The sequence below is a fragment of the Leiobunum rupestre genome, chromosome 2, assembly GCF_980474605.1.
Source record: "Leiobunum rupestre chromosome 2, qqLeiRupe1.1.hap1, whole genome shotgun sequence".
Taxonomy (NCBI): Eukaryota; Metazoa; Arthropoda; class Arachnida; order Opiliones; family Sclerosomatidae; genus Leiobunum; species Leiobunum rupestre.
The window spans coordinates 85309340-85329512 of record NC_143385.1 but is presented as its reverse complement, the minus strand read 5'-3'; the positions used below and the strand labels follow the sequence as shown (position 1 = coordinate 85329512).

Here is a 20173-nt window from a genome sequence, read left to right as displayed (position 1 = left end):
GTGTGGCCGAGTGGTCTTTGGTGCTTGTTTTAGACACCAGTCTCTTCGGGGGTGCGGGTTCGAATCCCGCCGCTTGCATTATTCAATTTTGCCAGAGGTATGTTTTTAGGGGCATGGGAAAACCTTTTTACAGCATTTAGACGATATTTTAGTTAATAGCAATCCACACGAAGGCTGTGTGGCCGAGTGGTCAATGGCGCTGGTTTTAGGCACCAGTGTCTTCGGGGGCGTGGGTTCGAATCCCGCCGCGGTCATAATTCGTTTTTGCCAGAGGTATGTTTTTTCGGGGCATGGGAAAACCTTTTTACAGCATTTAGACGATATTTTATTTAATAGTAATCTAAACGAAGGCAGTGTGGCCGAGTGGTCTATGGCGCTGGTTTTAGGCACGAGTCTCTTCGGGGGCGCGGGTTCGAATCCCGCCGCTGTCATAATTTGATTTTGCCAGAGGTATGTTTTTAGGGGCATGGGAAAACCTTTTTACAGCATTTAGACGATATTTTAGTAAATAATAATCCACACGAACGCAGTGTGGCCGAATCGTCTGTGGCGCTGGTTTTAGGCACCAATCTCTTCGGGGGGGGCGGGTTCGAATCCCGCCGCTGTCATAATTCGATTTTGCCAGAGGTATGTTTTTAATGGCATTTGAAAACCTTTTTACAGCATTTAGACGATATTTTAGTTAATAATAAGCCGCACGAAGGCAGTGTGGCCGAGTGGTCTATGGCGCTGGTTTTAGGCACCAGTCTCTTCGGGGGCGCGGGTTCGAATCCCGCCGCTGTCATAATTCGATTTTGCCAGAGGTATGTTTTTAGGGGCATGGGAAAACCTTTTTACAGCATTTAGACGATATTTTGGTTAATAATAAGCCACATAATGGCAGTGTGGCCGAGTGGTCTATGGCGCTGGTTTTAGGCACCAGTCTCTTTGGGGGCGCGGGTTCGATTCCCGCCGCTGTCATAATTCTATTTTGCCAGAGGTATGTTTTTAGGGGCGTGGGAAAACCTTTTTACAGCATTTAGACGATATTTTGGTTAATATTACTCCACACGAAGGCAGTGTGGCCGAGTGGTCTATGGCGCTGGTTTTAGGCACGAGTCTCTTCGGGGGCGCGTGTTCGAATCCCGCCGCTGTCATAATTCGATTTTGCCAGAGGTATGTTTTTAGGGGCATGGGAAAACCTTTTTACAGCATTTAGACGATATTTTGGTTAATAATAAGCCACATAATGGCAGTGTGGCCGAGTGGTCTATGGCGCTGGTTTTAGGCACCAGTCTCTTCGGGGGCGCGGGTTCGAATCCCGCCGCTGTCATAATTCGATTTTGCCAGAGGTATGTTTTTAGGGGCATGGGAAAACCTTTTTACAGCATTTTGACGATATTTTAGATAATAAAAATCCACATGAAGGCAGCGTGGCCGAGTGGTCCATGCCGCTGGTTTTAGGCACCAGTCTCTTCGGGGGCGCGGGTTTGAATCCTCCCGCTGTCATTATTCAATTTTGCCAGAGGTATGTTTTTAGGTGCATGGGAAAATCTTTTTACAGAATTTAGACGATATTTTAGTTAATAATAATCCGCACAAAGGCAGTGTGGCTGAGTTGTCTATGGCGCTGGTTTTAGGCACCAGTCTCTTCGGGGGCACGGTTTCGAATCCCGCCGCTCTCCTTATTCAATTTTGCCAGAGGTATGTTTTTAGGGGCATGGGAAAACTTTTTTACAGCATTTACATGATAGTTTAGTAAATAGTAATCCACACGTAGACAGTGTGGCCGAGTGGTCTATGGCGCTGGTTTTAGGCACCAGTCTCATCGGGGGCGCGGGTTCGAATCCCGCCGCTGTCATAATTTGATTTTGATAGAGGTATGTTTTTAGGGGCATGGGAAAACCTTTTTACAGCATTTAGACGATATTTTAGTAAATAATAATCCACACGAACGCAGTGTGGCCGAATCGTCTGTGGCGCTGGTTTTAGGCACCAATCTCTTCGGGGGGGGGGGGGGACGGGTTCGAATCCCGCCGCTGTCATTATTCGATTTTGCCAGAGGTATGTTTTTAATGGCATGGGAAAACCTTTTTACAGCATTTAGACGATATTTTAGTTAATAATAATCCGCACAAAGGCAGTGTGGCTGAGTTGTCTATGGCGCTGGTTTTAGGCACCAGTCTCTTCGGGGGCGCGGGTTCGAATCCCGCCGCTGTCATAATTCGATTTTGCCAGAGGTATGTTTTTAGGGGCATGGGAAAACCTTTTTACAGCATTTAGACGATATTTTGGTTAATAATAAGCCACATAATGGCAGTGTGGCCGAATCGTCTGTGGCGCTGGTTTTAGGCACCAATCTCTTCGGGGGCGCGGGTTCGAATCCCGCCGCTGTAATAATTCGATTTTGCCAGAGGTATGTTTTTAATGGCATGTTAAAACCTTTTTACAGCATTTAGACGATATTTTGGTTAATATTAATCCAAACGAAGGCAGTGTGGCCGAGTGGTCTATGGCGCTGGTTTTAGGCACGAGTCTCTTCGGGGGCGCGGGTTCGAATCCCGCCGCTGTCATAATTTGATTTTGCCAGAGGTATGTTTTTAGGGGCATGGAAAAACCTTTTTACAGCATTTAGACGATATTTTAGTAAATAATAATCCACACGAACGCGGTGTGGCCGAATCGTCTGTGGCGCTGGTTTTAGGCACCAATCTCTTCGGGGGGGCGGGTTCGAATCCCGCCGCTGTCATAATTCGATTTTGCCAGAGGTATGTTTTTAATGGCATGGGAAAACCTTTTTACAGCATTTAGACGATATTTTAGTTAATAATAATCCGCACGAAGGCAGTGTGGCCGAGTGGTCTATGGCGCTGGTTTTAGGCACCAGTCTCTTCGGGGGCGCGGGTTCGAATCCCGCCGCTGTCATAATTCGATTTTGCCAGAGGTATGTTTTTAGGGGCATGGGAAAACCTTTTTACAGCATTTAGACGATATTTTGGTTAATAATAAGCCACATGAAGGCAGCGTGGCCGAGTGGTCCATGCCGCTGGTTTTAGGCACCAGTCTCTTCGGGGGCGCGGGTTCGAATCCCGCCGCTGTCATAATTCGATTTTGCCAGAGGTATGTTTTTAATGGCATGGGAAAACCTTTTTACAGCATTTAGACGATATTTTAGTTAATAATAATCCGCACGAAGGCAGTGTGGCCGAGTGGGCTATGGCGCTGGTTATAGGCACCAGTCTCTTCGGGGGCGCGTGTTCGAATCCCGCCGCTGTCATAATTCGTTTTTGCCAGAGTTATGTTTTTGGAGCATCGGAAAACCTTTTTACAGCATTTAGACGTAATTTTAGTTAATAATAATTCTCACGAAGGCAGTGTGGCCGAGTCGTCTATGGCGCTGGTTTTAGGCAGCAGTCTCTTCGGGGGCGCGGGTTCGAATTCCGCCGCTGTCATAGTTCGATTTTGCCAGGGGTATGTTTTTAGGGGCATGGGAACACTTTTTTACAGCATTTAGATGATAATTTAGTTAATAGTTATCCTCATGAAGGCAGTGTGGCCGAGTGGTCTATGGCGCTGGTTTTAGGCACCAGTCTCTTCGGGGGCGCGGGTTCGAAATCCCGCCGCTGTCATAATTCAGTTTTGCCAGAGATATGTTTTTAGGGGCATGGGAAAACCTTTTTACAGCAATTAGACGATATTTTAGTTAATAATAAGCTATACGAAGGCAGTGTGGCCGAGTGGTCTATGGCGCTGGTTTCAGGCACCAGTCTCTTCGGGGGCGTGGGTTCGAATCCCGCCGCTGTCATAATTCGATTTTGCCAGAGGTATGTTTTTAATGGCATGGGAAAACCTTTTTACAGCATTTAGACGATATTTTAGTTAATAATAATCCGCACGAAGGCAGTGTGGCCGAGTGGTTTATGGCGCTGGTTTTAGGCACCAGTCTCTTCGGGGGCGCGGGTTCGAATCCCGCCGCTGTCATAATTCGATTTTGCCAGAGGTATGTTTTTAGGGGCATGGGAAAACCTTTTTACAGCATTTAGACGATGTTTTGGTTAATAATAATCCGCACGAAGGCAGTGTGGCCGAGTGGTCTATAGCGCTGGTTTCAGGCACCAGTCTCTTCGGGGGCGCGGGTTCGAATCCCGCCGCTGTCATAATTCGATTTTGCCAGAGGTATGTTTTTAGGGGCATGGGAAAACCTTTTTACAGCATTTAGACGATGTTTTGGTTAATAATAAGCCACATAATGGCAGTGTGGCCGAATCGTCTGTGGCGCTGGTTTCAGGCACCAGTCTCTTCGGGGGCGCGGGTTCGAATCCCGCCGCTGTCATAATTCGATTTTGCCAGAGGTATGTTTTTAGGGGCATGGGAAAACCTTTTTACAGCATTTAGACGATATTTTGGTTAATAATAAGCCACATAATGGCAGTGTGGCCGAGTGGTCTATGGCGCTGGTTTTAGGCACCAGTCTCTTTGGGGGCGCGGGTTCGATTCCCGCCGCTGTCATAATTCTATTTTGCCAGAGGTATGTTTTTAGGGGCGTGGGAAAACCTTTTTACAGCATTTAGACGATATTTTGGTTAATATTACTCCACACGAAGGCAGTGTGGTCGAGTGGTCTATGGCGCTGGTTTTAGGCACGAGTCTCTTCGGGGGCGCGTGTTCGAATCCCGCCGCTGTCATGATTCGATTTTGCCAGAGGTATGTTTTTAGGGGCATGGGAAAACCTTTTTACAGCATTTAGACGATATTTTGGTTAATAATAAGCCACATAATGGCAGTGTGGCCGAGTGGTCTATGGCGCTGGTTTTAGGCACCAGTCTCTTCGGGGGCGCGGGTTCGAATCCCGCCGCTGTCATAATTCGATTTTGCCAGAGGTACGTTTTTAGGGGCATGGGAAAACCTTTTTACAGCATTTTGACGATATTTTAGATAATAAAAATCCACATGAAGGCAGCGTGGCCGAGTGGTCCATGCCGCTGGTTTTAGGCACCAGTCTCTTCGGGGGCGCGGGTTTGAATCCTCCCGCTGTCATTATTCAATTTTGCCAGAGGTATGTTTTTAGGTGCATGGGAAAATCTTTTTACAGAATTTAGACAATATTTTAGTTAATAATTATCCACACGAAGGCAGTGTGGCCGAGTGGTCTATGGCGCTGGTTTTAGGCACCAGTCTCTTCGGGGGCACGGTTTCGAATCCCGCCGCTCTCCTTATTCAATTTTGCCAGAGGTATGTTTTTAGGGGCATGGGAAAACTTTTTTACAGCATTTACATGATAGTTTAGTAAATAGTAATCCACACGTAGACAGTGTGGCCGAGTGGTCTATGGCGCTGGTTTTAGGCACCAGTCTCATCGGGGGCGCGGGTTCGAATCCCGCCGCTGTCATAATTTGATTTTGATAGAGGTATGTTTTTAGGGGCATGGGAAAACCTTTTTACAGCATTTAGACGATATTTTAGTAAATAATAATCCACACGAACGCAGTGTGGCCGAATCGTCTGTGGCGCTGGTTTTAGGCACCAATCTCTTCGGGGGGGGGGGGACGGGTTCGAATCCCGCCGCTGTCATTATTCGATTTTGCCAGAGGTATGTTTTTAATGGCATGGGAAAACCTTTTTACAGCATTTAGACGATATTTTAGTTAATAATAATCCGCACAAAGGCAGTGTGGCCGAGTTGTCTATGGCGCTGGTTTTAGGCACCAGTCTCTTCGGGGGCGCGAGTTCGAATCCCGCCGCTGTCATAATTCGATTTTGCCAGAGGTATGTTTTTAGGGGCATGGGAAAACCTTTTTACAGCATTTAGACGATATTTTGGTTAATAATAAGCCACATAATGGCAGTGTGGCCGAATCGTCTGTGGCGCTGGTTTTAGGCACCAATCTCTTCGGGGGCGCGGGTTCGAATCCCGCCGCTGTAATAATTCGATTTTGCCAGAGGTATGTTTTTAATGGCATGGGAAAACCTTTTTACAGCATTTAGACGATATTTTAGTTAATAATAATCCGCACGAAGGCAGTGTGGCCGAGTGGTCTATAGCGCTGGTTTTATGCACCAGTCTCTTCGGGGGCGCGGGTTCGAATCCAGCCGCTGTCATAATTCGATTTTGCCAGAGGTATGTTTTTAGGGGCGTGGGAAAACCTTTTTACAGCATTTAGACGATATTTTGGTTAATATTAATCCAAACGAAGGCAGTGTGGCCGAGTGGTCTATGGCGCTGGTTTTAGGCACGAGTCTCTTCGGGGGCGCGGGTTCGAATCCCGCCGCTGTCATAATTTGATTTTGCCAGAGGTATGTTTTTAGGGGCATGGAAAAACCTTTTTACAGCATTTAGACGATATTTTAGTAAATAATAATCCACACGAACGCGGTGTGGCCGAATCGTCTGTGGCGCTGGTTTTAGGCACCAATCTCTTCGGGGGGGGAGCGGGTTCGAATCCCGCCGCTGTCATAATTCGATTTTGCCAGAGGTATGTTTTTAATGGCATGGGAAAACCTTTTTACAGCATTTAGACGATATTTTAGTTAATAATAATCCGCACGAAGGCAGTGTGGCCGAGTGGTCTATGGCGCTGGTTTTAGGCACCAGTCTCTTCGGGGGCGCGGGTTCGAATCCCGCCGCTGTCATGATTCGATTTTGAAAGAGGTATGTTTTTAGGGGCATGGGAAAACCTTTTTACAGCATTTAGACGATATTTTGGTTAATAATAAGCCACATAATGGCAGTGTGGCCGAGTGGGCTATGGCGCTGGTTATAGGCACCAGTCTCTTCGGGGGCGCGTGTTCGAATCCCGCCGCTGTCATAATTCGTTTTTGCCAGAGTTATGTTTTTGGAGCATCGGAAAACCTTTTTACAGCATTTAGACGTAATTTTAGTTAATAATAATTCTCACGAAGGCAGTGTGGCCGAGTCGTCTATGGCGCTGGTTTAAGGCACCAGTCTCTTCGGGGGCGCGGGTTCGAATCCCGCCGCTGTCATAATTCAGTTTTGCCAGAGGTATGTTTTTAGGGGCATGGTAAAATCTTTTTACAGAATTTAGAGGATATTTTAGTTAATAATAAGCCACTAGATGGCAGTGTGGCCGAGTGGGCTATGGCGCTGGTTATAGGCACCAGTCTCTTCGGGGGCGTGGGTTTGAATCCCGCCGCTGTCATTATTCAATTTTGCCAGAGGTATGTTTTTAGGTGCATGGGAAAATCTTTTTACAGAATTTAGACGATATTTTAGTTAATAATAACCCACACGAAGGCAGTGTGGCCGAGTGGTCTATGGCGCTGGTTTTAGGCACCAGTCTCTTCGGGGGCGCGGGTTCGAAATCTCGCCGCTGTCATAATTCAGTTTTGCCAGAGGTATGTTTTTAGGGGCATGGGAAAACCTTTTTACAGCAATTAGACGACATTTTAGATAATAAAAATCCACATGAAGGCAGCGTGGCCGAGTGGTCTATGGCGCTGGTTTAAGGCATCAGTCTCTTCGGGGGCGCGGGTTCGAATCCCGCCGCTGTCATTATTCAATTTTGCCAGACGTATGTTTTTATGGGCATGGGAACACTTTTTTACAGCATTTAGATGATAATTTAGTTAATAGTTATCCCCATGAAGGCAGTGTGGCCGAGTGGTCTATGGCGCTGGTTTTAGGCACCAGTCTCTTCGGGGGCGCGGGTTCGAAATCCCGCCGCTGTCATAATTCAGTTTTGCCAGAGATATGTTTTTAGGGGCATGGGAAAACCTTTTTACAGCAATTAGGCGATATTTTAGTTAATAATAAGCTATACGAAGGCAGTGTGGCCGAGTGGTCTATGGCGCTGGTTTCAGGCACCAGTCTCTTCGGGGGCGTGGGTTCGAATCCCACCGCTGTCATTTTTCAATTTTGCCAGAGGTATGTTTTTAGGGGCATGGGAAAAACTTTTAACTGCATTAAGACGATATTTTAGTTAATAATAAGCTATCCGAAGGCAGTGTGGCCGAGTGGTCTATGGCGCTGGTTTTAGGCACCAGTCTCATCGGGGGCGTGGGTTCGAATCCCGCCGCTGTTATTATTCAATTTTGCCAGTGGTATGTTTTTAGGGGCGTGGGAAAAACATTTTACTGCATTTAGACGATATTTAAGTTAATAATAATCAACACGAAGGCAGTGTGGCCGAGTGGTCAATGGCGCTGGTTTAAGGCACCAGTCTGTTCGGGGGCGCGGGTTCGAATCCCGCCGCTGTCATAGTTCGATTTTGCCAGGGGTATGTTTTTAGGGGCATGGGAAAACCTTTTTACAGCATTTAGACGATATTATAGTTAATAATAAGCTATCCGAAGGCAGTGTGGCCGAGTGGTCTATGGCGCTGGTTTTAGGCAGCAGTCTCTTCGGGGGCGCGGGTTCGAATCCCGCCGCTGTCATAGTTCGATTTTGCCAGGGGTATGTTTTTAGGGGCATGGGAAAACCTTTTTACAGCATTTAGACGATATTATAGTTAATAATAAGCTATCCGAAAGCAGTGTGGCCGAGTGGTCTATGGCGCTGGTTTTAGGCACCAGTCTCTTCGGGGGCGCGGGTTCAAATCCCGCCTCTGTCATTATTCAATTTTGCCAGAGGTATGTTTTTAGGGGCATGGGAAAAACTTTTTACTGCATTTAGACGATATTTTAGATAATAAAAATCCACGTGAAGGCAGCGTGGCCGAGTGGTCTATGGCGCTGGTTTAAGGCACCAGTCTCTTCGGGGGCGCGGGTTCGAATCCCGCCGCTGTCATAATTCAGTTTTGCCAGAGGTATGTTTTTACGGGCATGGGAAAACCTTTTTACAGCAATTAGACGACATTTAAGATAATAAAAATCCACATGAAGGCAGCGTGGCCGAGTGGTCTATGGCGCTGGTTTAAGGCACCAGTCTCTTCGGGGGCGCGGGTTCGAATCCCGCCGCTGTCATTATTCAATTTTGCCAGAGGTATGTTTTTATGGGCATGGGAACACTTTTTTACAGCATTTAGATGATAATTTAGTTAATAGTTATCCCCAAGAAGGCAGTGTGGCCGAGTGGTCTATGGCGCTGGTTTTAGGCACCAGTCTCTTCGGGGGCGCGGGTTCGAAATCCCGCCGCTGTCATAATTCAGTTTTGCCAGAGATATGTTTTTAGGGGCATGGGAAAACCTTTTTACAGCAATTAGACGATATTTTAGTTAATAATAAGCTATACGAAGGCAGTGTGGCCGATTGGTCTATGGCGCTGGTTTCAGGCACCAGTCTCTTCGGGGGCGTGGGTTCGAATCCCACCGCTGTCATTTTTCAATTTTGCCAGAGGTATGTTTTTAGGGGCATGGGAAAAACTTTTAACTGCATTAAGACGATATTTAAGTTAATAATAAGCTATCCGAAGGCAGTGTGGCCGAGTGGTCTATGGCGCTGGTTTTAGGCACCAGTCTCTTCGGGGGCGTGGGTTCGAATCCCGCCGCTGTTATTATTCAATTTTGCCAGTGGTATGTTTTTAGGGGCGTGGGAAAAACATTTTACTGCATTTAGACGATATTTAAGTTAATAATAATCAACACGAAGGCAGTGTGGCCGAGTGGTCTATGGCGCTGGTTTAAGGCACCAGTCTCTTCGGGGGCGCGAGTTCGAATCCCACCGCTGTCATAGTTCGATTTTGCCAGGGGTATGTTTTTAGGGGCATGGGAAAACCTTTTTACAGCATTTAGACGATATTATAGTTAATAATAAGCTATCCGAAGGCAGAGTGGCCGAGTGGTCTATGGCGCTGGTTTTAGGCAGCAGTCTCTTCGGGGGCGCGGGTTTGGATCCCGCCGCTGTCATTATTCAATTTTGACAGAGGTATGCTTTTAGGGGCATGGGAAAACCTTTTTACAGCATTTAGACGATATTTTAGATAATAAAAATCCACGTGAAGGCAGCGTGGCCGAGTGGTCTATGGCGCTGGTTTAAGGCACCAGTCTCTTCGGGGGCGCGGGTTCGAATCCCGCCGCTGTCATAGTTCGATTTTGCCAGGGGTATGTTTTTAGGGGCATGGGAAAACCTTTTTACAGCATTTAGACGATATTATAGTTAATAATAAGCTATCCGAAGGCAGTGTGGCCGAGTGGTCTATGGCGCTGGTTTTAGGCAGCAGTCTCTTCGGGGGCGCGGGTTCGAATCCCGCCGCTGTCATAGTTCGATTTTGCCAGGGGTATGTTTTTAGGGGCATGGGAAAACCTTTTTACAGCATTTAGACGATATTATAGTTAATTATAAGCTATCCGAAAGCAGTGTGGCCGAGTGGTCTATGGCGCTGGTTTTAGGCACCAGTCTCTTCGGGGGCGCGGGTTCAAATCCCGCCTCTGTCATTATTCAATTTTGCCAGAGGTATGTTTTTATGGGCATGGGAAAACTTTTTTACAGCCTTTAGACAAAATTTTAGTTAATAATAAGCTACCCGAAGGTAGTGTGGCCGAGTGGTCTATATCACTGGTTTAAAGCACCAGTCTCTTGGGGGGCGCGGGTTTGAATCCCGTCGCTGTCATTATTCAATTTTGCCAGAGGTATGTTTTTAGGGGCATGGGAAAACTTTTTTACAGCATTAAGATGATAATTTAGTTAATAGTTATCCTCATGAAGGCAGTGTGGCCGAGTGGTCTATGGCGCTGGTTTTAGGCACCAGTCTCTTCGGGGGCGCGGGTTCGAAATCTCGCCGCTGTCATTATTCAAATTTGCCAGAGGTATGTTTTTATGGGCGTGGGAAAAACATTTTACTGCATTTAGACGATATTTAATTTAATAATAATCAACACGAAGGCAGTGTGGCCGAGTGGTCAATGGCGCTGGCTTCAGGCACCAGTCTCTTCGGGGGCGTGGGTTCGAATCCCACCGCTGTCATTATTCAAATTTGCCAGAGGTATGTTTTTAGGGGCGTGGGAAAACCTTTTTACAGCATTTAGACGATATTATAGTTAATAATAAGCTATCCGAAGGCAGTGTGGCCGAGTGGTCTATGGCGCTGGTTTTAGGCAGCATTCTCTTCGGGGGCGCGGGTTCGAATCCCGCCGCTGTCATAGTTCGATTTTGCCAGGGGTATGTTTTTAGGGGCATGGGAAAACCTTTTTACAGCATTTAGACGATATTATAGTTAATAATAAGCTATCCGAAAGCAGTGTGGCCGAGTGGTCTATGGCGCTGGTTTTAGGCAGCAGTCTCTTCGGGGGCGCGGGTTCGAATCCCGCCGCTGTCATTATTCAATTTTGACAGAGGTATGCTTTTAGGGGCATGGGAAAACCTTTTTACAGCATTTAGACGATATTTTAGATAATAAAGATCCACGTGAAGGCAGCGTGGCCGAGTGGTCTATGGCGCTGGTTTTAGGCACCAGTCTCTTCGGGGGCGTGGGTTCAAATCCCGCCGCTGTTATTATTCAATTTTGCCAGTGGTATGTTTTTAGGGGCGTGGGAAAAACATTTTACTGCATTTAGACGATATTTTAGTTAATAATAACCAACACGAAGACAGTGTGGCCGAGTGGTCTATGGCGCTGGTTTTAGGCTACAGTCTTTTCGGGGGCGCGGGTTCGAATCCCGCCGGTGTCATAATTTTATTTTGCCAGAGGTATGTTTTTAGGGGCATGGGAAAACCTTTTTACAGCATTAAGACGATATTTTAGTTAATAATAAGCTACCCGAAGGCAGTGTGGCCGAGTGGTCTATGGCGCTGGTTTTAGGCAGCAGTCTCTTCGGGGGCGCGGGTTCGAATCCCGCCGCTGTCATTATTCAATTTTGCCAGAGGTATGTTTTTATGGGCATGGGAAAACTTTTTTACAGCCTTTAGACAAAATTTTAGTTAATAATAAGCTACCCGAAGGTAGTGTGGCCGAGTGGTCTATATCACTGGTTTAAAGCACCAGTCTCTTGGGGGGCGCGGGTTTGAATCCCGTCGCTGTCATTATTCAATTTTGCCAGAGGTATGTTTTTAGGGGCATGGGAAAACTTTTTTACAGCATTAAGATGATAATTTAGTTAATAGTTATCCTGATGAAGGCAGTGTGGCCGAGTGGTCTATGGCGCTGGTTTTAGGCACCAGTCTCTTCGGGGGCGCGGGTTCGAAATCTCGCCGCTGTCATAATTCAGTTTTGCCAGAGGTATGTTTTTAGGGGCATGGGAAAACCTTTTTACAGCAATTAGACGACATTTTAGATAATAAAAATCCACATGAAGGCAGCGTGGCCGAGTGGTCTATGGCGCTGGTTTAAGGCACCAGTCTCTTCGGGGGCGCGGGTTCGAAATCCCGCCGCTGTCATAATTCAGTTTTGCCAGAGATATGTTTTTAGGGGCATGGGAAAACCTTTTTACAGCAATTAGACGATATTTTAGTTAATAATAAGCTATCCGAAGGCAGTGTGGCCGAGTGGTCTATGGCGCTGGTTTTAGGCACCAGTCTCTTCGGGGGCGTGGGTTCGAATCCCGCCGCTGTTATTATTCAATTTTCCCAGTGGTATGTTTTTAGGGGCGTGGGAAAAACATTTTACTGCATTTAGACGATATTTAAGTTAATAATAATCAACACGAAGGCAGTGTGGCCGAGTGGTCTATGGCGCTGGTTTTAGGCACAAGTATCTTCGGGGGGCGCGGGTTTGAATCCCGCCGCTGTCATTATTCAATTTTGCCAGAGGTATGCTTTTAGGGGCCTGGGAAAACCTTATTACAGCATTTAGACGATATTTAAGATAATAAAGGTCCACATGAAGGCAGCGTGACCGAGTGGTCTATGGCGCTGGTTTTAGGCATCAGTCTCTTCGGGGGCGCGGGTTCGAATCCCTCCGCTGTCATAGTTCGATTTTGCCAGGGGTATGTTTTTAGGGGCATGGGAAAACTTTTTTACAGCATTTAGACGATATTATAGTTAATAATAAGCTACCCGAAGGCAGTGTGGCCGAGTGGTCTATGGCGCTGGTTTTAGGCACCAGTCTCTTCGGGGGCGCGGGTTTGAATCCCGCCGCTGTCATTATTCAATTTTGCCAGAGGTATGTTTTTAGGGGCATGGGAAAACTTTTTTACAGCATTTAGATGATAATTTAGTTAATAGTTATCCACATGAAGGCAGTGTGGCCGAGTCGTCTATGGCGCTGGTTTTAGGAACCAGTCTCTTCGGGGGCGCGGGTTCGAAATCCCGCCGCTGTAATAATTCAGTTTTGCCAGAGATATGTTTTTAGGGGCATGGGAAAACCTTTTTACAGCAATTAGACGATATTTTAGTTAATAATAAGCTAAACGAAGGCCTTGTGGCCGAGTGGTCTATGGCGCTGGTTTCAGGCACCAGTCTCTTCGGGAGCGTGGGTTCGAATCCCACCGCTGTCATTATTCAATTTTGCCAGAGGTATGTTTTTAGGGGCATGGGAAAAACCTTTTACTGCATTAAGACGATATTTTAGTTAATAGTAAGCTATCCGAAGGCAGTGTGGCCGAGTGGTCTATGGCGCTGGTTTTAGGCACAACTCTCTTCGGGGGGCGCGAGTTCGAATCCCGCCGCTGTCATTATTCAATTTTGCCAGATGTATGCTTTTAGGGGCCTGGGAAAACCTTATTACAGCATTTAGACGATATTTAAGATAGTTAAGATCCACACGAAGGCAGCGTGGCCGAGTGGTCTATGGCGCTGGTTTTAGGAACCAGTCTCTACGGGGGCGCGGGTTCGAATCCCGCCACTGTCATAATTTGATTTTGCCAGACTTATGTTTTTAGGGGCATTTGAAAACCTTTTTATAACGTTATAACGATATTTTAGTTAATAGTAATCCACACGAAGGCAGTGTTACCGAGTGGTCTATGGCGCTGGTTTAAGGCACCAGTCTCTTCGGGGGCGCGGGTTCGAATCCCGCCGCGGTCATTATTCAATTTTGCCAGAGGTATGTTTTTAGGTGCATAGGAAAAGGTTTTTACTGCATTTAGACGATATTTTAGTTAATAATAATCCACATGAAGGCAGCGTGGCCGAGTGGTCTATGGCGCTGGTTTTAGGCACCAGTCTCGTCGGGGGCGTGGGTTCGAATCCCGCCGGTATCATAATTCGATTTTGCCAGAGGTATGTTTTTAGGGGCATGGGAAATCTTTTTACAGCATTAAGACGATATTTTAGTTAATAATAAGCTACCTGAAGGCAGTGTGGCCGAGTGGTATGTGGCGCTGGTTTTAAGCACCAGTCTCATCGGGGGCCTGGGTTCGTATCCCGACGTTGTCATTATTCAATTTTGACAGAGGTATGCTTTTAGGGGCATGGGAAAAACTTTCTACAGAATTAAGACGATATTTTAGTTAATAATAATCCACACGAACACAGTGTGGCCGAGTGGTCTATGGCGCTGGTTTTAGGCTACAGTCTCTTCGGGGGTGCGGGTTCGAATCCCGCCGCTGTCATAATTTGATTTTGCCAGACTTATGTTTTTAGGGGCATTTGAAAACCTTTTTATAACGTTATAACGATATTTTAGTTAATAGTAATCCACACGAAGGCAGTGTTACCGAGTGGTCTATGGCGCTGGTTTAAGGCACCAGTCTCTACGGGGGCGCGGGTTCGAATCCCGCCGCGGTCATTATTCAATTTTGCCAGAGGTATGTTTTTAGGTGCATAGGAAAAACTTTTTACTGCATTTAGACGATATTTTAGTTAATAACAAACCACATGAAGGCAGCGTGGCCGAGTGGTCTATGGCGCTGGTTTTAGGCACCAGTCTCGTCGGGGGCGTGGGTTCGAATCGCGCCGCGGTCATTATTCAATTTCAACAGAGGTATGTTTTTAGGGGCACGGGAAAAACTTTCTACAGAATTAAGACGATATTTTAGTTAATAATTAACCACACGAATACAGTGTGGCCGAGTGGTCTATGGCGCTGGTTTTAGGCTACAGTCTCTTCGGGGGCGCGGGTTCGAATCCCGCCGGTGTCGTAATTCGATTTTGCCAGAGGTATGTTTTTAGGGGCATGGGAAATCTTTTTACAGCATTAAGACGATATTTTAGTTAATAATAAGCTACCCGAAGGCAGTGTGGCCGAGTGGTATGTGGCGCTGGTATTAAGCACCAGTCTCTTCGGGGGCCTGGGTTCGTATCCCGACGCTGTCATTATTCAATTTTGACAGAGGTATGCTTTTAGGGGCATGGGAAAAACTTTCTACAGAATTAAGACGATATTTTAGTTAATAATAATCCACTAGAATACAGTGTGGCCGAGTGGTCTATGGCGCTGGTTTTAGGCTACAGTCTCTTCGGGGGCGCGGGTTCGAATCCCGCCGGTGTCATAATTCGATTTTGCCAGAGGTATGTTTTTAGGGGCATGGGAAATCCTTTTTACAGCATTAAGACGATATTTTAGTTAATAATAAGCTACCCGAAGGCAGTGTGGCCGAGTGGTATATGGCGCTGGTTTTAAGCACCACTCTCTTCGGGGGTCTGGGTTCGTATCCTGCCGCTGTCATTATTCAATTTTGACAGAGGTATGCTTTTAGGGGCATGGGAAAACCTTTTTACAGCATTTAGACGATATTTAAGATAATAAAAATCCACATTAAGGCTGCATGGGCGAGTGGTCTATGGCGCTGGTTTTAGGCACCAGTCTCTCCGGGAGCGAGGGTTCGAATCCCGCCGCTGTCCTTATTCAATTTTGACAGAGGTATGCTTTTAGGGGCATGGGAAAACCTTTTTACAGCATTTAGACGATATTTTAGATAATAAAAATCCACATGAAGGCAGCATGGCCGAGTGGTCTATGGTGTGGTTTTAGGCACCAGTCTCTTCGTGGGCGTGGGTTCAAATCCCGCCGCTGTCATTATTCAATTTTGCCAGAGGTATGTTTTTAGGTGCATGGGAAAATCTTTTTACAGAGTTTAGACGATATTTTAGTTAATAATTATCGACATGAAAACAGTGTGGCCGAGTGGTCTATAGCGCTGGTTTTAGGCACCAGTCTCTTTGGGGGCGCGGATTCAAATCCCGCCGCTGTCATAATTCGATTTTGCCAGAGGTATGTTTTTAGGGGCATGGGAAAACCTTTTTACAGCATTTAGATGATATTTTAGTTAATAATAATCCACACGAAGGCAGTGTGGCCGAGTGGTCTATGGCGCTGGTTTAAGGCACCAGTTTCTTCGGGGGCGCGGGTTCAAATACCGCCGCTGTCATTGTTCAATTTTGCCAGAGGTATGCTTTTAGGGGCACGTGAAAACCTTTTTACAGCCTTTAGACAATATTTTAGTTAATAATAAGCTACCCGAAGGTAGTTAGGCCGAGTGGTATATGGCACTGGTTTAAGGCACCAGTCTCTTCGGGGGCGCGGGTTCGAATCCCGCCGCTGTCATTATTCAATTTTGCCAGAGGTATGTTTTTAGGGGCATGGGAAAACTTTTTTACAGCATTTAGATGATAATTTAGTTAATAGTTATCCTCATGAAGGCTGTGTGGCCTAGTGGTCTATGGCGCTGGTTTTAGGCACCAGTCTCTTCGGGGGCGCGGGTTCGAATCCCACCGCTGTCATAATTCGATTTTGCCAGAGGTATGTTTTAAGGGCCATGGGAAAACCTTTTTACAGCATTTAGACGATATTTAAATGAATAATAATCCACACGAAGGCAGTGTGGCCGAGTGGTCTATGGCGCTGGTCTTAGACACCAATCTCTTCGGGGGCGCGGGTTCGAATCCCGCCGCTGTCATTATTCGTTTTTGCCAGAGGTATGTTTTTAGGGGCATGGGAAAACCTTTTTACAGCATTTAGACGATATTTTAGTTAATAATATCTTTCACGAAGGAAGTGTGGCCGAGTGGTCTATGGCGCTGGTTTTAGGCTACAGTCTCTTCGGGGGCGCGGTTTCGAATCCCGCCGGTGTCATAATTCGATTTTGCCAGAGGTATGTTTTAAGGGCCATGGGAAAACCTTTTTACAGCATTTAGACGATATTTAAATGAATAATAATCCACACGAAGGCAGTGTGGCCGAGTGGTCTATGGCGCTGGTCTTAGACACCAGTCTCTTCGGGGGCGCGGGTTCGAATCCCGCTGCTGTCATTATTCTATTTTGCCAGAGGTATGTTTTTAGGGGCATGGGAAAACTTTTTACTGAATTAAGACGATATTTTAGTTAATAATAACCAACACGAAGACAGTGTGGCCGAGTGGTCTATGGCGCTGGTTTTGGGCTACAGTCTCTTCGGGGGCGCGGTTTCGAATCCCGCCGGTGTCATAATTCGATTTTGCCAGAGGTATGTTTTTAGGGGCATGGGAAAACCTTTTTACAGTTTAAGACGATATTTTAGTTAATAAAAGGCTACCCGAAGGCAGTGTGGCCGAGTGGTCTATGGCGCTGGTTTTAGGCACCAGTCTCTTCGGGAGCGCAGTTTCTAATCCCGCCGCTGTCATTATTCAATTTTGCCAGAGGTATGTTTTTAGGGGCATGGGAAAACCTTTTTACAGATTAAGACGATATTTTAGTTTATAAAAGGCTACCCGAAGGCAGTGTGGCCGAGTGGTCTATGGCGCTGGTTTTAGGCACCAGTCTCATCGGGGGCACGGGTTCGAATCCCGCCGCTGTCATTATTCAATTTTGCCAGAGGTATGTTTTTAGGGGCATGGGAAAACTTTTTTACAGCAATTTGACGATATTTTAGTTAATAATAAGCTATACGAAGGCAGTGTGGCCGAGTGGTCTATGGCGCTGGTTTTAGGCACCAGTCTCATCGGGGGCGCGGGTTCGAATCCCGCTGCTGTCATAACTCAGTTTTGCCAGAGATATGTTTTTAGGGGCATGAGAAAACCTTTTTACAGCAATTAGACGATATTTTAGTTAATAATAAGCTATACGAAGGCAGTGTGGCCGAGTGGTCTATGGAGCTGGTTTCAAGCACCAGTCTCTTCGAGGGCGTGAGTTCGAATCCCACCGCTGTCATTATTCAATTTTGCCAGAGGTATGTTTTTAGGTGCATGGGAAAACATTTTACTGCATTAAGACGATATTTTAGTTAATATTAAGCTATCCGAAGGCAGTAATGCCGAGTGGTCTATGGCGCTGGTTTTAGGCACCAGTCTCTTCGGGGGCGTGGGTTCGAATCCCGCCGCTGTCATTATTCAATTTTGCCAGAGGTATGTTTTTAGGGGCGTGGGAAAAACATTTTACTGCATTTAGACGATATTTAAGTTAATAATAATCAACACGAAGGCAGTGTGGCCGAGTGGTCTATGGCGCTGGTTTTAGGCAATAGTCTCTTCGGGGGGGTTTTGAATCCCGCCGCTGTCATAATTTGATTTTGCCAGACTTATGTTTTTAGGGGCATTTGAAAACCTTTTTATAACGTTATAACGATATTTTAGTTAATAGTAATTCACACGAAGGCAGTGTGGCCGAGTGGTCTATGGCGCTGGTTTAAGGAACCAGTCTCTTCGGGGGCGCGGGTTCGAATCCCGCCGCTGTCATATTTCGATTTTGCCAGGGGTATGTTTTTAGGGGCATGGGAAAACCTTGTTACAGCATTAAGACGATATTATAGTTAATAATAAGCTACCCGAAGGCAGTGTGGCCGAGTGGTCTATGGCGCTGGTTTTAGGCACCAGTCTCTTCAGGGGCGTGGGTTCGACTCCCGCCGCTGTCATAATTCGTTTTTGCCAGAGTTATGTTTTAGGGGCATGGGAAAACCTTTTTACAGCATTTAGACGTAATTTTAGTTAATAATAATTCTCACGAAGGCAGTGTGGCCGAGTGGTCTATGGCACTGGTTTAAGGCACCAGTCTCTTCGGGGGCGCGGGTTCGAATCCCGCCGCTGTCTTAATTCAGTTTTGCCAGAGGTATGTTTTTATAGTCATGGTAAAATCTTTTTACAGAATTTAGAGGATATTTTAGTTAATAATAAGCAACATGATGGCAGTGTGGCCGAGTGGGCTATGGCGCTGGTTATAGGCACCAGTCTCTTCGGGGGCGTGGGTTTGAATCCCGCCGCTGTCATTATTCAATTTTGCCAGAGGTATGTTTTTAGGTGCATGGGAAAATCTTTTTACAGAATTTAGACGATATTTTAGTTAATAATAACCCACACGAAGGCAGTGTGGCCGAGTGGTCTATAGCGCTGGTTTTAGGCACCAGTCTCTTCGGGGGCACGGGTTTGAATCCCGCCGCTGTCATTATTCAATTTTGCCAGAGGTATGCTTTTAGGGGCACGTGAAATCCTTTTTACAGCCTTTAGACGATATTTTAGTTAATATTAAGCTATCCGAAGGCAGTGTGGCCGAGTGGTCTATGGCGCTGGTTTTAGGCACCAGTCTCTTCGGGGGCGTGGGTTCGAATCCCGCCGCTGTTATTATTCAATTTTGCCAGAGGTATGTTTTTAGGGGCGTGGGAAAAACATTTTACTGCATTTAGACGATATTTTAGTTAATAATAAGCTACCCGAAGGCAGTGTGGCCGAGTGGTCTATGGCGCTGGTTTAAGGCACCAGTCTCTTCGGGGGCGCGGGTTTGAATCCCGCCGCTGTCATTATTCAATTTTGACAGAGGTATGCTTTTAGGGGCATGGGAAAACCTTTTTACAGCATTTAGACGATATTTTAGATAATAAAAATCCACATGAAGGCAGCGTGGCCGCGTGGTCTATGGCGCTGGTTTTAGGCACCAGTCTCTTCGGGGGCGAGGGTTCGAATCCCGCCGTTGTCCTTATTCAAATTTGCCAGAGGTATGCTTTTAGGGCCATGGGAAAACCTTTTTACATTATTTAGACGATATTTAAGTTAATAATAATCAACACGAAGGCAGTGTGGCCGAGTGGTCTATGGCGCTGGTTTTAGGCACTAGTCTCTTCGGGGGGCGCGGGTTCGAATCCCGCCGCTGTCATAATTTGATTTTGCCAGACTTATGTTTTTAGGGGCATTTGAAAACCTTTTTATAACGTTATAACGATATTTTTAGTTAACAGTAATTCACACTAAGGCAGTGTGGCCGAGTGGTCTATGGCGCTGGTTTAAGGAACCAGTCTCTTCGGGGGCGCGGGTTCGAATCCCGCCGCTGTCATATTTCGATTTTGCCAGGGGTATGTTTTTAGGGGCATGGGAAAACCTTTTTACTGCATTTAGACGATATTTAAATGAATAATAATCCACACGAAGGCAGTGTGGCCGTGTGGTCTATGGCGCTGGTCTTAGACACCAGTCTCTTCGGGGGCGCGGGTTCGAATCCCGCCGCTGTCATTATTCTATTTTG

General features: G+C 46.3%; 40 non-coding genes across 40 annotated transcripts; all 40 read left to right on the top strand.

Moving 5' to 3' along the window:
- Positions 1-172: 172 nt before the first annotated feature.
- TRNAL-UAG (transfer RNA leucine (anticodon UAG)) lies at positions 173-254 on the top strand. Its single transcript has one exon. It is a non-coding gene; the product is annotated as a tRNA-Leu (tRNA).
- Positions 255-349: 95 nt separating this feature from the next.
- On the top strand, positions 350-431 carry TRNAL-UAG (transfer RNA leucine (anticodon UAG)). The gene has a single exon. It is a non-coding gene; the product is annotated as a tRNA-Leu (tRNA).
- Positions 432-702: 271 nt separating this feature from the next.
- On the top strand, positions 703-784 carry TRNAL-UAG (transfer RNA leucine (anticodon UAG)). Its single transcript has one exon. It is a non-coding gene; the product is annotated as a tRNA-Leu (tRNA).
- Positions 785-878: 94 nt separating this feature from the next.
- Positions 879-960, top strand: TRNAL-UAG (transfer RNA leucine (anticodon UAG)). Its single transcript has one exon. It is a non-coding gene; the product is annotated as a tRNA-Leu (tRNA).
- A 270-nt stretch (positions 961-1230) lies between these two features.
- Positions 1231-1312, top strand: TRNAL-UAG (transfer RNA leucine (anticodon UAG)). Its single transcript has one exon. It is a non-coding gene; the product is annotated as a tRNA-Leu (tRNA).
- Positions 1313-1758: 446 nt separating this feature from the next.
- TRNAL-UAG (transfer RNA leucine (anticodon UAG)) lies at positions 1759-1840 on the top strand. Its single transcript has one exon. It is a non-coding gene; the product is annotated as a tRNA-Leu (tRNA).
- Positions 1841-2470: 630 nt separating this feature from the next.
- Positions 2471-2552, top strand: TRNAL-UAG (transfer RNA leucine (anticodon UAG)). The gene has a single exon. It is a non-coding gene; the product is annotated as a tRNA-Leu (tRNA).
- Positions 2553-2822: 270 nt separating this feature from the next.
- Positions 2823-2904, top strand: TRNAL-UAG (transfer RNA leucine (anticodon UAG)). The gene has a single exon. It is a non-coding gene; the product is annotated as a tRNA-Leu (tRNA).
- Positions 2905-3525: 621 nt separating this feature from the next.
- TRNAL-UAG (transfer RNA leucine (anticodon UAG)) lies at positions 3526-3608 on the top strand. The gene has a single exon. It is a non-coding gene; the product is annotated as a tRNA-Leu (tRNA).
- A 94-nt stretch (positions 3609-3702) lies between these two features.
- Positions 3703-3784, top strand: TRNAL-CAG (transfer RNA leucine (anticodon CAG)). The gene has a single exon. It is a non-coding gene; the product is annotated as a tRNA-Leu (tRNA).
- Positions 3785-3878: 94 nt separating this feature from the next.
- On the top strand, positions 3879-3960 carry TRNAL-UAG (transfer RNA leucine (anticodon UAG)). Its single transcript has one exon. It is a non-coding gene; the product is annotated as a tRNA-Leu (tRNA).
- A 94-nt stretch (positions 3961-4054) lies between these two features.
- Positions 4055-4136, top strand: TRNAL-CAG (transfer RNA leucine (anticodon CAG)). Its single transcript has one exon. It is a non-coding gene; the product is annotated as a tRNA-Leu (tRNA).
- A 270-nt stretch (positions 4137-4406) lies between these two features.
- On the top strand, positions 4407-4488 carry TRNAL-UAG (transfer RNA leucine (anticodon UAG)). Its single transcript has one exon. It is a non-coding gene; the product is annotated as a tRNA-Leu (tRNA).
- Positions 4489-4758: 270 nt separating this feature from the next.
- On the top strand, positions 4759-4840 carry TRNAL-UAG (transfer RNA leucine (anticodon UAG)). Its single transcript has one exon. It is a non-coding gene; the product is annotated as a tRNA-Leu (tRNA).
- Positions 4841-5286: 446 nt separating this feature from the next.
- On the top strand, positions 5287-5368 carry TRNAL-UAG (transfer RNA leucine (anticodon UAG)). The gene has a single exon. It is a non-coding gene; the product is annotated as a tRNA-Leu (tRNA).
- An 804-nt stretch (positions 5369-6172) lies between these two features.
- On the top strand, positions 6173-6254 carry TRNAL-UAG (transfer RNA leucine (anticodon UAG)). The gene has a single exon. It is a non-coding gene; the product is annotated as a tRNA-Leu (tRNA).
- Positions 6255-6527: 273 nt separating this feature from the next.
- On the top strand, positions 6528-6609 carry TRNAL-UAG (transfer RNA leucine (anticodon UAG)). Its single transcript has one exon. It is a non-coding gene; the product is annotated as a tRNA-Leu (tRNA).
- Positions 6610-6878: 269 nt separating this feature from the next.
- Positions 6879-6960, top strand: TRNAL-AAG (transfer RNA leucine (anticodon AAG)). Its single transcript has one exon. It is a non-coding gene; the product is annotated as a tRNA-Leu (tRNA).
- Positions 6961-7407: 447 nt separating this feature from the next.
- On the top strand, positions 7408-7489 carry TRNAL-AAG (transfer RNA leucine (anticodon AAG)). Its single transcript has one exon. It is a non-coding gene; the product is annotated as a tRNA-Leu (tRNA).
- Positions 7490-7583: 94 nt separating this feature from the next.
- TRNAL-UAG (transfer RNA leucine (anticodon UAG)) lies at positions 7584-7666 on the top strand. The gene has a single exon. It is a non-coding gene; the product is annotated as a tRNA-Leu (tRNA).
- A 94-nt stretch (positions 7667-7760) lies between these two features.
- TRNAL-CAG (transfer RNA leucine (anticodon CAG)) lies at positions 7761-7842 on the top strand. The gene has a single exon. It is a non-coding gene; the product is annotated as a tRNA-Leu (tRNA).
- A 270-nt stretch (positions 7843-8112) lies between these two features.
- TRNAL-AAG (transfer RNA leucine (anticodon AAG)) lies at positions 8113-8194 on the top strand. Its single transcript has one exon. It is a non-coding gene; the product is annotated as a tRNA-Leu (tRNA).
- A 446-nt stretch (positions 8195-8640) lies between these two features.
- Positions 8641-8722, top strand: TRNAL-AAG (transfer RNA leucine (anticodon AAG)). Its single transcript has one exon. It is a non-coding gene; the product is annotated as a tRNA-Leu (tRNA).
- Positions 8723-8816: 94 nt separating this feature from the next.
- TRNAL-AAG (transfer RNA leucine (anticodon AAG)) lies at positions 8817-8898 on the top strand. Its single transcript has one exon. It is a non-coding gene; the product is annotated as a tRNA-Leu (tRNA).
- Positions 8899-8992: 94 nt separating this feature from the next.
- Positions 8993-9075, top strand: TRNAL-UAG (transfer RNA leucine (anticodon UAG)). Its single transcript has one exon. It is a non-coding gene; the product is annotated as a tRNA-Leu (tRNA).
- A 94-nt stretch (positions 9076-9169) lies between these two features.
- Positions 9170-9251, top strand: TRNAL-CAG (transfer RNA leucine (anticodon CAG)). Its single transcript has one exon. It is a non-coding gene; the product is annotated as a tRNA-Leu (tRNA).
- A 622-nt stretch (positions 9252-9873) lies between these two features.
- On the top strand, positions 9874-9955 carry TRNAL-AAG (transfer RNA leucine (anticodon AAG)). The gene has a single exon. It is a non-coding gene; the product is annotated as a tRNA-Leu (tRNA).
- A 799-nt stretch (positions 9956-10754) lies between these two features.
- Positions 10755-10836, top strand: TRNAL-CAG (transfer RNA leucine (anticodon CAG)). The gene has a single exon. It is a non-coding gene; the product is annotated as a tRNA-Leu (tRNA).
- A 1327-nt stretch (positions 10837-12163) lies between these two features.
- On the top strand, positions 12164-12246 carry TRNAL-AAG (transfer RNA leucine (anticodon AAG)). Its single transcript has one exon. It is a non-coding gene; the product is annotated as a tRNA-Leu (tRNA).
- Positions 12247-12869: 623 nt separating this feature from the next.
- TRNAL-UAG (transfer RNA leucine (anticodon UAG)) lies at positions 12870-12951 on the top strand. The gene has a single exon. It is a non-coding gene; the product is annotated as a tRNA-Leu (tRNA).
- A 624-nt stretch (positions 12952-13575) lies between these two features.
- On the top strand, positions 13576-13657 carry TRNAL-UAG (transfer RNA leucine (anticodon UAG)). The gene has a single exon. It is a non-coding gene; the product is annotated as a tRNA-Leu (tRNA).
- Positions 13658-16036: 2379 nt separating this feature from the next.
- Positions 16037-16118, top strand: TRNAL-AAG (transfer RNA leucine (anticodon AAG)). Its single transcript has one exon. It is a non-coding gene; the product is annotated as a tRNA-Leu (tRNA).
- A 446-nt stretch (positions 16119-16564) lies between these two features.
- Positions 16565-16646, top strand: TRNAL-UAG (transfer RNA leucine (anticodon UAG)). Its single transcript has one exon. It is a non-coding gene; the product is annotated as a tRNA-Leu (tRNA).
- A 270-nt stretch (positions 16647-16916) lies between these two features.
- On the top strand, positions 16917-16998 carry TRNAL-UAG (transfer RNA leucine (anticodon UAG)). The gene has a single exon. It is a non-coding gene; the product is annotated as a tRNA-Leu (tRNA).
- Positions 16999-17617: 619 nt separating this feature from the next.
- Positions 17618-17699, top strand: TRNAL-UAG (transfer RNA leucine (anticodon UAG)). The gene has a single exon. It is a non-coding gene; the product is annotated as a tRNA-Leu (tRNA).
- A 618-nt stretch (positions 17700-18317) lies between these two features.
- Positions 18318-18399, top strand: TRNAL-AAG (transfer RNA leucine (anticodon AAG)). The gene has a single exon. It is a non-coding gene; the product is annotated as a tRNA-Leu (tRNA).
- Positions 18400-18668: 269 nt separating this feature from the next.
- Positions 18669-18750, top strand: TRNAL-AAG (transfer RNA leucine (anticodon AAG)). Its single transcript has one exon. It is a non-coding gene; the product is annotated as a tRNA-Leu (tRNA).
- A 622-nt stretch (positions 18751-19372) lies between these two features.
- TRNAL-AAG (transfer RNA leucine (anticodon AAG)) lies at positions 19373-19454 on the top strand. Its single transcript has one exon. It is a non-coding gene; the product is annotated as a tRNA-Leu (tRNA).
- Positions 19455-19724: 270 nt separating this feature from the next.
- TRNAL-UAG (transfer RNA leucine (anticodon UAG)) lies at positions 19725-19807 on the top strand. The gene has a single exon. It is a non-coding gene; the product is annotated as a tRNA-Leu (tRNA).
- Positions 19808-19902: 95 nt separating this feature from the next.
- TRNAL-AAG (transfer RNA leucine (anticodon AAG)) lies at positions 19903-19984 on the top strand. The gene has a single exon. It is a non-coding gene; the product is annotated as a tRNA-Leu (tRNA).
- The last annotated feature ends 189 nt before the right edge of the window (positions 19985-20173 follow it).